Raw genomic sequence first — 13,286 nt, 5'->3', positions numbered from 1 at the left:
ATGTTTTTAACTTAACGTTTAGGGTGAACCTGTATAATGTTTTTAACTTAACGTTTAGGGTGAACCTGTAGAATGTTTTTAACTTAACGTTTAGGGTGAACCTGTAGAATGTTTTTAACTTAACGTATGGGTGAACCTGTAGAATGTTTTTAACTTAACGTATGGGTGAACCTGTAGAATGTTTTTAACTTAACGTTTAGGGTGAACCTGTAGAATGTTTTTAACTTAATGTTTCGGGTGAACCTTTAGAATGTTTTTAACTTAACGTTTAGGGTGAACCTGTATAATGTTTTTAACTTAACGTATGGGTGAACCTGTAGAATGTTTTTAACTTAACGTATGGGTGAACCTGTAGAATGTTTTTAACTTAACGTTTAGGGTGAACCTGTAGAATGTTTTTAACTTAACGTTTAGGGTGAACCTGTAGAATGTTTTTAACTTAACGTTTAGGGTGAACCTGTATAATGTTTTTAACTTAACGTATGGGTGAACCTGTAGAATGTTTTTAACTTGACGAATGGGTGAACCGGTAGAATGCCACGTCGTTTATGTTTCCGACCTTTCATCCGTTCTGAGTCAAACGGTAGACGATTTACCGAGGTGCATAATGACCTCTACCTCTTCCTCTTCCTCTTCCTATTCCTCTTCCACTCTGAGAGGGGATGGTGGTTCGATGACCTTGTCACTAAGCGATGTAACGGCGGAGAACATCTTTCATCTTAACATTTATCATACTCCCCGCCCAGCACAGGGATTACATAACTAGCATACACTGTAAGGCACACCCATGCACGCACACACACACACACACACACACACAAACACACAGACACTGTGTTTGTTTCTGTGTAAACCTTCAACCGGTCTGGTGCCATCAGGTGAGTCTTCTCATGCTGTCAAAGTTCACGTGCACACACGCACACGCACACACACTGTGTCTCTGTAAACCTTCAACCGGTCTGGTGCCATCAAGTGAGTCTTCTCATGCTGTCAAAGTTCACACGCACACGCACACACACACACACACACACACACACACACACACACACACACACACACACACACACACACACACACAGACCCCTGACCTTTGGGGGGGGGTTCTTGGTGATCCTCTGCCCGTTCCTCTTCACTTCCAAGGCCTCGGGCTGCGGGCGGACGCAGGAAGGCCGGCGGTGTGAGAGTGCGCGTTTCCTGAGTGTGTGTAGAAATAGACGGCTGGCCCAGTGGGTCTTCCTGTCCTTAGGGCTCATCCCTCCCCTGTTTATAAATCTGTCAGCGCCTGTTTACCCTGCGACGGGCCGAGAGCCCTGCCGGCCAGGCAGCGGCAGATTTAAGACCATGTGTATCCGCTAGGTAGTGCCCAGCACTGGGAACCCTGCCCATCACTGGGAACAGAGTGCCGGACTGGGAACCCTGGCCAGAGGTCACCCCACTGGTATCACTCAGCCTTGTTGGTGTAGTGCTGGGGGCGTCGGCCGCGCTGGGAAAACATTACAGTGTTATGTCAACGTCAGATACGTTAACGCTGGAATACTTTACTGTTATTTTAAATGTCAGAGGCCAAGCCTCAGGCGTCAGTTGGAAACATTAGGACACACACATACTCTTTCTGTCTCTCTCTCTCTCTCTCTCTCTCTCTCTCTCTCTGTCTCTGTCTCTGTCTCTGTCTCTCTCTCTGTCTCTCTCTCTCTCTCTCTCTCTCCCTAAGACCCCTAGACCCTCCTAGCTACAGAGACCGAGGCCACCAGACCGTCATGGGCCGTTACCCCCAGATCACAGGTAGAACAGTCAAAGGGTCTGGCTATATATACAGGTAACCAACCATCATCTGGGGGTCCTGTTGTAAACATCCAGTCTGATCTGATAGAACAGTCCGAGTGTTTCTACATGTAACTGGGATTGGTCTGAAATCTGTACAAAACTAACCAGTCTAAAGCCGCTATATGCCACCTGCCAGATAGTTTCATTTCTCACATTTAGATGTAAGAAATGAAACCATAATCAGTGAATCTCTGTCCTACTAAAACAAGAAGTGAAAAACGTTGTGATATCATAAAGTTTAAATTAGCACTATATTTGAAATATCCCAGTGTTACGCAAAAATTATGTGGTGAGGGGGGGGGGAGAGAGGTAAGGAAGGGGTGAGGAGGGGGTGAGAGGTAAGGAGGGGGTGAGGAGGGGGTGAGGAGGGGGTGAGAGGGGTAAGGAGGGGGTGAGGAGGGGGTGAGAGGGGTAAGGAGGGGGTGAGAGGGGGTGAGGAGGGGGTGAGAGGGGTAAGGAGGGGGTGAGGAGGGGGTGAGAGGGGTAAGGAGGGGGTGAGGAGGGTAAGGAGGGGGTGAGGAGGGGGTGAGAGGGGTAAGGAGGAGGGGTGAGGAGGGGGTGAGAGGGGTGAGGAGGGGGTAAGGAGGGGGTGAGAGGGGTAAGGAGGGGGTGAGGAGGGTAAGGAGGGGGTGAGGAGGGGGTGAGAGGGGTAAGGAGGAGGGGTGAGGAGGGTAAGGAGAGGGTGAGGAGGGGGTGAGAGGGGTAAGGAGGAGGGGTGAGGAGGGGGTGAGAGGGGTGAGAGAGGGGTGAGAGGGGTGAGGAGGGGTGAGAGGGGTAAGGAGGAGGGGTGAGAGGGGTAAGGAGGGGGTGAGGAGGGTAAGGAGAGGGTGAGGAGGGGGTGAGAGGGGTAAGGAGGGGGTGAGGAGGGTAAGGAGAGGGTGAGGAGGGGGTGAGAGGGGTAAGGAGGAGGGGTGAGGAGGGGGTGAGAGGGGTGAGAGAGGGGTGAGAGGGGTGAGGAGGGGTGAGAGGGGTAAGGAGGGGGTGAGGAGGGTAAGGAGGGGGTGAGGAGGGGGTGAGAGGGGTAAGGAGGAGGGGTGAGGAGGGGATGAGAGGGGTAAGGAGAGGGTGGTGGAGGGGTGAGAGGGGTGAGAGGGTGAGGTGAGAGGGGTGAGGAGGGGGTGAGGAGGGTTGAGGGTAGGAGGGGGTGAGAGGGGTGAGAGAGGGTGTAGGAGGGGTGAGGAGGGGTTGAGAGGGGTAGGAGGGGTGAGGAGGGGGTGTAGAGGGGTGAGAGAGGGGTGAGAGGGGTGAGGGAGGGGTGAGAGGGGTAAGGAGGGGGTGTGGAGGGTAGGAGGGGAGGTGAGGAGGGGGTGAGAGGGGTAAGGAGGAGGGGTGAGGTGGGGGTGGTGGGGTTGAGAGAGGGTGAGAGGGGTATGGAGGGTGAGGGGTGAGGAGGGGTGTGAGGAGGGGTAAGGAGGGGGTGGGAGGGGTGTGAGGGGTAAGGAGGGGGTGAGTGGGGTTGGAGGGAGGGGTTGAGGGAGGAGGGGGAGAGGGGGGAGGAAACCTAAGTGTATATGAACAGTGTGAGCAGAAGGGAGGAGAGGTTCCCTATCAATGGTTGAGTCAACATAGTAACGGCCTTACATCATTTATTCCTCTGAGTGATGACTTAATATAGAACCTATAGAACACACACACACACACACACACACACACACACACACACACACACACACACACACACACACACACACACACACACCCAGTGTAGGTAATTCAACTCAGGGCTGATATTTGCCCTTTAACCTGAGAATGCCAGAGTTAACCCTGAAAACACAGAGATGGGGGGGGGGAATACCCCTTAACACCACAATGAATGTTTATCATAAATAACCGTATCATTTACTATGTATATACCGCCCACACGGTGGCTACTTTCTGCATTCATATACTTAAATATTAAATGACCCTTATCTTCATCACACGAGGTTAATTGATCTTAACTACAGAACACTTTGACGTATCTTTACTATACACATTAACGTATTTTAATGTTAAACATTAACATATCTTAACTGCACAATAACTTATCTTAACTACGTAACAGATTCAGGGATATTAAGAACACGTTTACGTTTCTTAAGTACCCAGCACTTGATCATTCTGATGAGCCAACGCCGGTTAAAGGACGTCTTGTACAGGCGCTGGTCGCCCTCTAGTGGACGCGATGGTGCCTAGCGGACACTATTGTACAGGCGGAGGTCGCCCTCTAGTGGACACCATGGGACCGCACATGGCTGCGGTGATGTAGTGGTTTTTTTCAGTGTAGTGTTTGTGTGATCTATGCATGTTTGTGATGTGGCGATATGCAGGTGACTTATTTGGGGTGTTTCTAAAAGAGAGCAAGTTTAGGTTATTTTACATTGATGAAATATTGATGTGTTATAAATGTTATATTGATGTTATATTAATGTGATATAAATGTGATTATGATGTTATTTTGATGTGATATCAATGAGCTATTGATGTTGATGTTATATTGACCTGATATTCATGTGATATAACGTTATACTAGACGTGATATTGAAGGGATAATGATGTGATATAAATGTTATATTGACATGATATTGACGTGATATTGACTTGATATTGATTTGATATTGATGTGATACTGATATGATATTGATGTGATATTAGCTTGATATTGATGTGATACTGATATAATATTAGTGTGATATTGATGTGATATTGATTTGATATTGATGTGATACTGATATGATACTAATGGGATGTGATATTAGCTTGATATTGATTTGATATTGATGTGACACTGATATGATATTGATGTGATATTGATGTGATACTGATATGATATGAATGGGATGTGATATTAGCTTGATATTGATGTGATGCTGATATGATATTAGTGTGATATTGATGTGATATTGATGTGATACTGATATGATATTAATGGGATGTGATATTAGCTTGATATGGATTTGATACTGATATGATATTAGTGTGATATTGAAGTGTAATTGATGAGATATTGATTTGATAATGATTTGACATTTAGTTAACGTGTTGAGAGTGGGGTTCCGACAGACATCTTCTCCATCGCCATGGAAACGTTGCTCCCCCCGAGTGCGCCCAGAGAGTGGACCCTGAGCGGGCTCAAAGTCCGCTGTCCGGGGAACAACAGCATCACCATCAACTTCCTCAAGACCAAGGTCACGTCCGGTCTCGGAGTGGTAACTTCCTGCTGACAACGTCTCACGTCCTTAAACATGTAACATCACACAACTAAAGAGAGCCTCTTTCACTCACACACATCAAACACACACACACTCTCTCTCTCTCTCCTCGATAGAGAGAGAGAGTGTGTACGTGTGTCTGTGTATGTGTGTCCGTGTTGGTGTCTGCATGTTTGTGTGTCATTCGTGTGTGTGTGTGCGTGTGTGTGTGTGTGTTTGTGTATGTGTGTGTGTATGTGTGAGTCGTGTGTGTGTGTGTCGTGTGTGTGTGTGTGTGTCTGTGCGTGTATCTGTGTGTGTGTGTGTGTGTCTGTGTGTGTGTGTATGTGAGTCGTGTGTGTGTGTGTCGTGTATGTGTGTGTCGTGTGTGTGTGTATGTGTGTGTGTGTCGTGTGTGTGTGTATGTGTGTGTGTGTGTGCGTGTGTCTGTGTGTGTGTGTGCGCGCGCGGCGGGGGTGTACTACCTCAGCAGACCTCTAGGTGGCCCCCTATCCACACGGGTGGCTCAGTGTGTGGCGCTAACCCGTATTGCCAGAGGAAGTGGAATACATTATATTGTGTAGTGTAGTTGTGTCATATTGTATTGTTGGTTATTGTGTTGTGCCCCTGTATGTTGTGTTCTTACGACAATCCAACCATCACCCGGAACATTTTGTCATGTCCTGAAGGAGCTCTGTAGCCGCGGGACCCCAGGGGAGGCCAGGAGAGACCCCCTTCCTGGAGGGTCCCCACCACTGGTCTAATTCCACTGTGCACTGGTCTGATCCCACTACATGCTGGTCTGATCCCACTACATGCTGGTCTGATCCCACTGCATACTGGTCTGAACACATAGTGTACTGGTCTGAACCCACTACTATGGTCTAAACCCACTGGATACTGGTTTTATCCCACTGTATAATGGTCTAACCCATAGTGTACTGGTCTAATCCCATAGTGTACTGGTCTAATCCCATAGTGTACAACCCATCCCATTCCATTAGGCCTATATTACATCACTTGTGCTGCCGTTTGAATACCGCCATCTCAGCCAGGTCATGCGACTCCGAAATTTAAGTCTCAGCCATCTGTCTTCACGCGGAATCACAACACTCTGACTGCTCCGATAGCGGAAACATTCTGTGATCAACCCCCCCCCCCCCCCCTCTCTCCCGGGTCTCCTGCCTTGCAGAACCGTGGACGCGTAGCTGAGAGGCGCGGTGCGTGGCCCCGCCGCGCGGTGTCGCTAGAGCCCAAGCGATGCGTGTCGAGGAGCCGCCGCGGTGCGTCGCTCCGAGGCGCAGCTTGTCCAGTTCACAAGTTCACCGCCAGCACTTAACATGGATTGAACCATTAACCCCTGCGCGTAATAGTGCCGCCAATACGGCTAATGATTTTCTTCATAAGCCCAAGGGCCAATACAAGCCCCTCCGGTCCGTCTCCGTGCACTACGGGCCTTTTGGAGGCGCGTCCCCGCGGCCCAACAGAGTAACGAGCTAAATATAAAAGGAAATGAATAAATTAAGAGCATGGATGAGACCTCTGCGTAGTAATTAGTTGTGGATAGCGCGCGCTTATCTGGAAGCATCTCCGCACATATGTTCGCGCCCAGAAGACCTTTGAATCGGACTGCGTTGAGGGAGGGATGACGTCACGGTTGCGTTTCAAGCGGTCAATAAAATATTAATACGTTATTAATCATCCTCAATGTTTTCTCCCCTCCTGACCGCTGAATAGATCTTTATCTGTTAGGTCTGGAGGCGAACCCTTCCAGTCATAAGAGGCCTTTAGCACGCCGCTATGCCGTAACCAACCTACCGGAACGGCCCTTATATGGCTCATCGATGACTGCATGCAGTGCAGAAACAGAGTACCTGTTAAGAAGTGATCAGAATGTTGGATGTGTTCATCATAAGGTTCTATGTGTTGGTCATAATGTTCTGTGTTTATCATATTGTTCTATGTGTTGATCATAATGTTTATCCTAATGTCAAGTGTCGATCATAATGGTCTGTGTTTATAATAAGGTTATATTTGTTGATCATAATGTTCTATGTGTTGATCCTAATGTTCTATGTTTATCATAAGGTTCTGTGTGTTTTTAATGTTCTGTGTTTATCATAATGTTCTATATGTTTATCATAATGTTCTGTGTTTATCATGAGGTTCTATATGTTGATCATAATGTTCTATGTGTTGATCCTAATGTTCTACGTGTTGATCATAATGCTCTATGTGTTGATCCTAATGTTCTATGTTTATCATGAGGTTCTATGTGTTGATCATAAGGTTCTATGTTTATCATGAGGTTCTATGTTTATCATGAGGTTCTATGTGTTGATCATTATGTTCTGTGTTTATTATAATGTTCTATGTTTATCATAATGTTCTACGTGTTTATCATAATGTTCTATGTTTATCATGAGGTTCTATGTGTTGATCATAATGTTCTGTGTTGATCATAATATTCGATGTGTCTAGTTGCCCAGTCTCGGTTTTTATTCCGTTCTTATGATTCTCCTCACGCGCTCCTCCGTCTGCTCCCCGGGAGACCGGAAAGTAGATTCGGTAACCGGTCTCTCCCCGCGGGGCGCCGGGGGGCCTATATCACGGGATGGTCGGCAGCTCAGTGTCGAGTTCACCGTGTCTGCCCACCCTATGAGCAGGGAGACAGGTCACGGATCACCTGCCCGTCGGCCAGCGGCCCGGCCCTACAGGCGGCTCCGGGTCGCCCTGCAGCCTCCATCGCTGGCTGGGAGGCTGTCAGGCTCCGGCCGGGAGGGGTCCCCGGTGTCCCGGCCGGTGGGGTCCCGTCAGTGAACGCTGTCCGAACGGCCGGGTGTTGTTCACCATCAACGATAGAGCATCCGACACTAGAACGTTTACATCCACGCGAAAATCAGGGCGCGCTACTCGTCCCCGTGATAATTCAGAGGCAGTGGCGACGTTGTTGCTCTTATTCCTGTGTAGGCCTACACTACTGAGGCCTACACTACTGAGGCCTGCACTACTGAGGCCTACACTACTGAGGCCTGCACTACTGAGGCCTGCACTACTGAGGCCTGCACTACTGAGGCCTGCACTACTGAGGCCTGCACTACTGAGGCCTGCACTACTGAGGCCTGCACTACTGAGGCCTGCACTACTGAGGCCTGCACTACTGAGGCCTACACTACTGAGGCCTACACTACTGAGGCCTACACTACTGAGGCCTACACTACTGGTGTAGGGCCTACATTACAATACTGAGCCCTACAGTCCTGGTGTAAGGCTGAACTGCCTAACACGGGGTCAGCATGTTAAGCGTGTCTCGGCCGCACAGTAGGAGGCAGATACAGAGATGCAAACAGATCCCTGATGTGTGTTGGAGACCTGGTTCAGGGCCTGGTTTAGACTCTCCCCTAGAACTGGTTCATGAACTGGTTTTAGACTCTCCTCTGGAACTGGTTCATGAACTGGTTTTAGACTCTCCTGAACTAGTTCATGACCTGGCTTTAGACTCTCCTCTGGAACTGGTTCATGAACTGGTTTTAGACTGTATGTGGTAGACCTGGTTCAGGACCTGGTTTAGTCTCTCCTCTAGAACTGGTTCATGAACTGGGTTTAGACTCTCCTCTGGAACTGGTTCATGAACTGGTTTTAGACTCTCCTGAACTGGTTCATGACCTGGCTTTAGACTCTCCTCTAGAACTGGTTCATGAACTGGTTTTAGACTCTCCTGAACTGGTTCATGACCTGGCTTTAGACTCTCCTCTAGAACTGGTTCATGAACTGGTTTTAGACTGTCCTCTTTGTGGTAGACCTGGTTCATGACCTGGTTTAGATTCTCCTGGCTCATGACCTGGTTTTAGAATATCCTCTAGACTAAACTGAGGCCTACGGTCAGACCCAATACTGAGCAGGCCTACTGAAAACAAATAAAAAACTTGTGTAACAAGAGGCGCATTACTATTTTCATTGTGATATAATCACTCCTGCTTCTGGATTGGCGAGATGAATTCAGCATCATTTCAGGTATTAATACTATTTTTACCACCAATAATAGTAGAAATATGATAATAATAATATCAATAATTGTAGGCATAATGACATCATCTATTTAATGCCGTTTAAGAACATCAGCCAGTTCAACGATTTCGGCCATTCACTAGTTAAACCCAATACATAAACGGCCTACTTGATAACACTATCGAGAAATTCTACCCAGCTATTTAAAAAGCAAAGAGGCCTACACGCTGCATGTATATTTATCTATTTATCTGCCAACTGGTGTTGTTGTTGTTGTCGTTGATGTTCTGCCGTCTCCCACAGTCCATCACTCGGCGGAGCAAAACAAACAGTAGTGAGGAGAAAGTATTTGTTTGCAGCCGTAATTGGCTGTTGAATGCCGGCTGATTTGGAAGTATCACGAGACTCCTTGAAGACCCAGCTCTCGTCTCTCGCGTCCAGCTTCCAGCGGCGTCGCTTCGCTTCTCGGGCCGAGCCAATCCGAGCCAATCCGAGCCGAGCCGAGCCGTTACCAGATAATAAGCAGGTCGTTTCCACGCAGCCTCGCTGTATTCAAACAGAACCAACCAGTACTAGAGTGGTTCACATCAGCCCCCCTGCTGACACGGAGAATAGCTCATTTAATATAGAAGAATATAGTACAATAATGTAATATAGTCGGATAGAGAGTAACTCCTTTAGTGTAGAATAATGTAATATAGGCCTACTGTGATAGAGAGTAAGTCCTTAAATATAATGTAGTAGAATAATGTCGTATACTGGGATAGAGAGTAACTCCTTTAATATTATGTAGTAGAATAATGTCGTATACTGGGATAGAGAGTAACTCCTTTAATATTATGTAGTAGAATAATGTAGTATACTGGGATAGAGTAACTCCTTTAATATTATGTAGAAAAATAATGTGATGTGATAGTGAGTAACTCCTTTAATCTAATGTAGTAAGATAATGTAATATACTGTGATAAAGAGTAACTCCTTTAATATAATATAATAATGTTATATACTGTGAGGAAGAGTTACAGGGTTAAAGTTTATCTGGTAATGGTTTGTAAGGTTAGTAATGTTATGGTAGGGTGCGTAGGGTTATGTAGGGCTAGGGTGAGAAGGGGTTATGTAGGGTGAGTGTGTAGGGTTATGTAGGGTGACTAAGGTTACCATATGAGTGTCTTTGTTGTAATGTAGGGTGCATTTGTAGGGTGCGATTTTTACGATTGATATTTCTGTAGTCACTAAGGATTATCTTTCTCGTCAAATGCGTCTGTCCCCTCGCGTGTTCATTTCTCTCAAGAATAACCAGAATGTGTTTGATTTGGTACCAGACCCCCTCTGTCCGCCGTCCCTCACAAATCTGCTGCTATATATGTATATATATATATATATGTATATCTCTCTCTCTCTCTCTCCCTCTCTCTCTATATATATATATATGTATATATATATATATATATATATATATATATATATATATATATATATATATATTTAAATATCGTTTTAATATATAGATATTATATAGATATATATAAAAAATAGATATAGGCCTATAGGCCTATATATATTTATTTAATTTTAAATACATATATAAGCTAATATTATAATATCCAAATAGGCCTATGTAATGATATAATAGTGAACTTGTTAAAATGTAATGATACTACGCCACGCTAGGAAGCCTTGTTTGGCCGGTGTGGTCGTGAGCCTCTTCCCAGCCTGAGGCGCTGCCGGCCGGCCTGGGCCGGAACGACGCTCCGCTGACGGCTTCGCTCCCTGCTGTCTCTCCCTGGGCTCCAAACCCTCCATCCCAAAACCACTCGGACCCCCCAGGAACGGAGGAGGGCCTCGGGCCCTTGATACATTTGTATTGAACAGGTATTAAAACGATCGACGCACGCAGATAGAGAATCATTTAGAGAAACGTTTATAGGTATTTACATGTTTATACTTATTTAAAACAAATTTAACAGCTTTAATGCATTTTAATATTCTTACATACATAGATTCTTTTGTATGAACTTAATAAGGTTGAGTTGTCTACTAAATTCTTCGCCGTGCTGTCTGATATAGGTTCTAATATCAGAATAATAATTGTGATGATCTTTATGAGTCTGCAGCAAGTCAGATGAAAGCAGACAAACTTCTTCTTGTTCAGATCAAATCTATTTAAACAACTTCGATGAGATGCAAATAAAAGAACGAAATGTTACCGGCTGGGTTACATGCTGAAGGAGAGGGAATAAAAATAACGTTCCGTCGGTTTAACGGGCAGATCCGTTACCGCGACCCCCCGCCGCGCACGGGAACTGTCCAACAAAGACTCATAGAAACCCTCTTCCTCTTCCTCATCTTCCTCCTCTTCCTCCCTCTCTCTCTCTCTCTCTCTCTCTCTCTCTCTCTCTCTCGCTCTGTGCGCGTGCGTGGCGGCGCGCGGCGGGTGTCCGTGTCGCGGTGTGGGCGCGTTTCGTCTCGCATCAAACAGGCGGAAGGATTTTCCTCAACATAAAAACAACAAGAGGACAACAACAACACAAACAAGATCACGTTCACGTTTCATTAGAGAGAGCAGACTGTGGAGTAACAACCACATTCATTCATTCATTTACGACTTATTCTGACGCGGCTCAAACATGAGTGTTGCTAATATAGGCTTTATAGTGGATGTACTTTAATCTATAATATATATAGTTTAGTATACACTATATATTTATTATACAATATAGTATATAGTATATATTATATAGTTTATAGTATATATACATACTATATACTAGCCTATATACTATACTTTATATATATAAATAAACTATATACTATAGTTTATAAATATATATACTATAAATATACTTTATACTATACTACTATACTACTACATACTATACTATACGATATTCTATACTATACTACTATATATATATATATATATATATATATATATATATATGCTCTCTATATATGTGTTTATCCTTTATATTTATATATATATATAATATATTGACATATATTTATACTATGTATATGTATTACTATAATTCTGTACTCTGAGGTTATTTACGCAGCGGTGTCTGAGATAGAACGGCCCTCCGGTACCGTAGATGTTTACGGTGCCTCGAGGCGTGTTGTGACCGGAGGAGATTTACCTGGCCACGGTGACCGCGCATGGCCCGGACACACACACACACACACACACACACACACACACACACACACACACACACACACACACACACACACACACACACACACACACACATACAAACACACACACACATACACAAATGTATATATATATATATAGTTCAGACGTGCTTTTCACCGAAGAGTAGGAGTCTTGCCGCGGGAGATAGCAAATGTTTAACACTATATTTACATATTATAAGCTGTATATATTTCCATCGCTGTGTACTTCCATTATATTTTTAATAATTCAATACACTATCCGTCGCAATACAACTAGAAGTCCTATTCGTTTTATTGTTGCCGCTTTTTGTTCATGTGCATTATGTTATTTATAATAATAATACCGATAATACTTTTGTGACAATCGTCAGTGTAAGAATATGCTGAACTGCAATTTATTGAGGTGAAAAGATGATAATATAAGCGGCTGTTGCGGACAGGCAGACACACACACACACACACATACACACACACAAACACACACACACACACACACACACACACACACACACACACACACACACACACACACACAGACACACACACACACACACACACACACACACTATCACTATCTAGTTAATCTCAAGTTTTGAGGTGAATTTTGAAACCCCGTCCAAAAAAGCCCTTCTACAATCGCAGAATGAAATTAATTCGTGCAAAAGTGATTTTTTTAACGCAGAATTTACGCACGCGGAGATGAAGCGGGAGGCGCGGCCCGCGCGGCGCTGCGGTGGCGGTCTGTTTGTCTCGCGTGTTTATCTCCACTCAGCTGGGATGTAAACAGAGTCTGAAATGTGGAATCAGAACTCTGTAAATATGAGACGCGTGCGCGTGTCATCTGTTTTCCTGCACCGGGAGAGAGAGAGACAGAGAGAGAGAGAGAGAGAGAGAGAGGGGGGGGGGGGGCGGGGGGGAGGGAGAGACAAGGAGGGGGAGCGGGGGGAGGTATTCTGGTGTTGATGGAGAGGGAGAGTTGTACATCGCTGGATGTGTGTATCCCTGCGCGCGAGGGCAACCGCGGAGCAGCGCGTCATGATTGGCTGAGCGCAGAGCGGACGCCCTGATCCTCGTGCTGCGGACCGTAAAGGTTCAGCCACTTTTTCT

Source organism: Pollachius pollachius (genome assembly GCF_949987615.1).
Source record: "Pollachius pollachius genome assembly, chromosome: 15".
Classification (NCBI taxonomy): domain Eukaryota; kingdom Metazoa; phylum Chordata; class Actinopteri; order Gadiformes; family Gadidae; genus Pollachius; species Pollachius pollachius.
The sequence above is the reverse complement of the archived record's forward strand: the minus strand, read 5'-3'. Positions refer to the sequence as shown.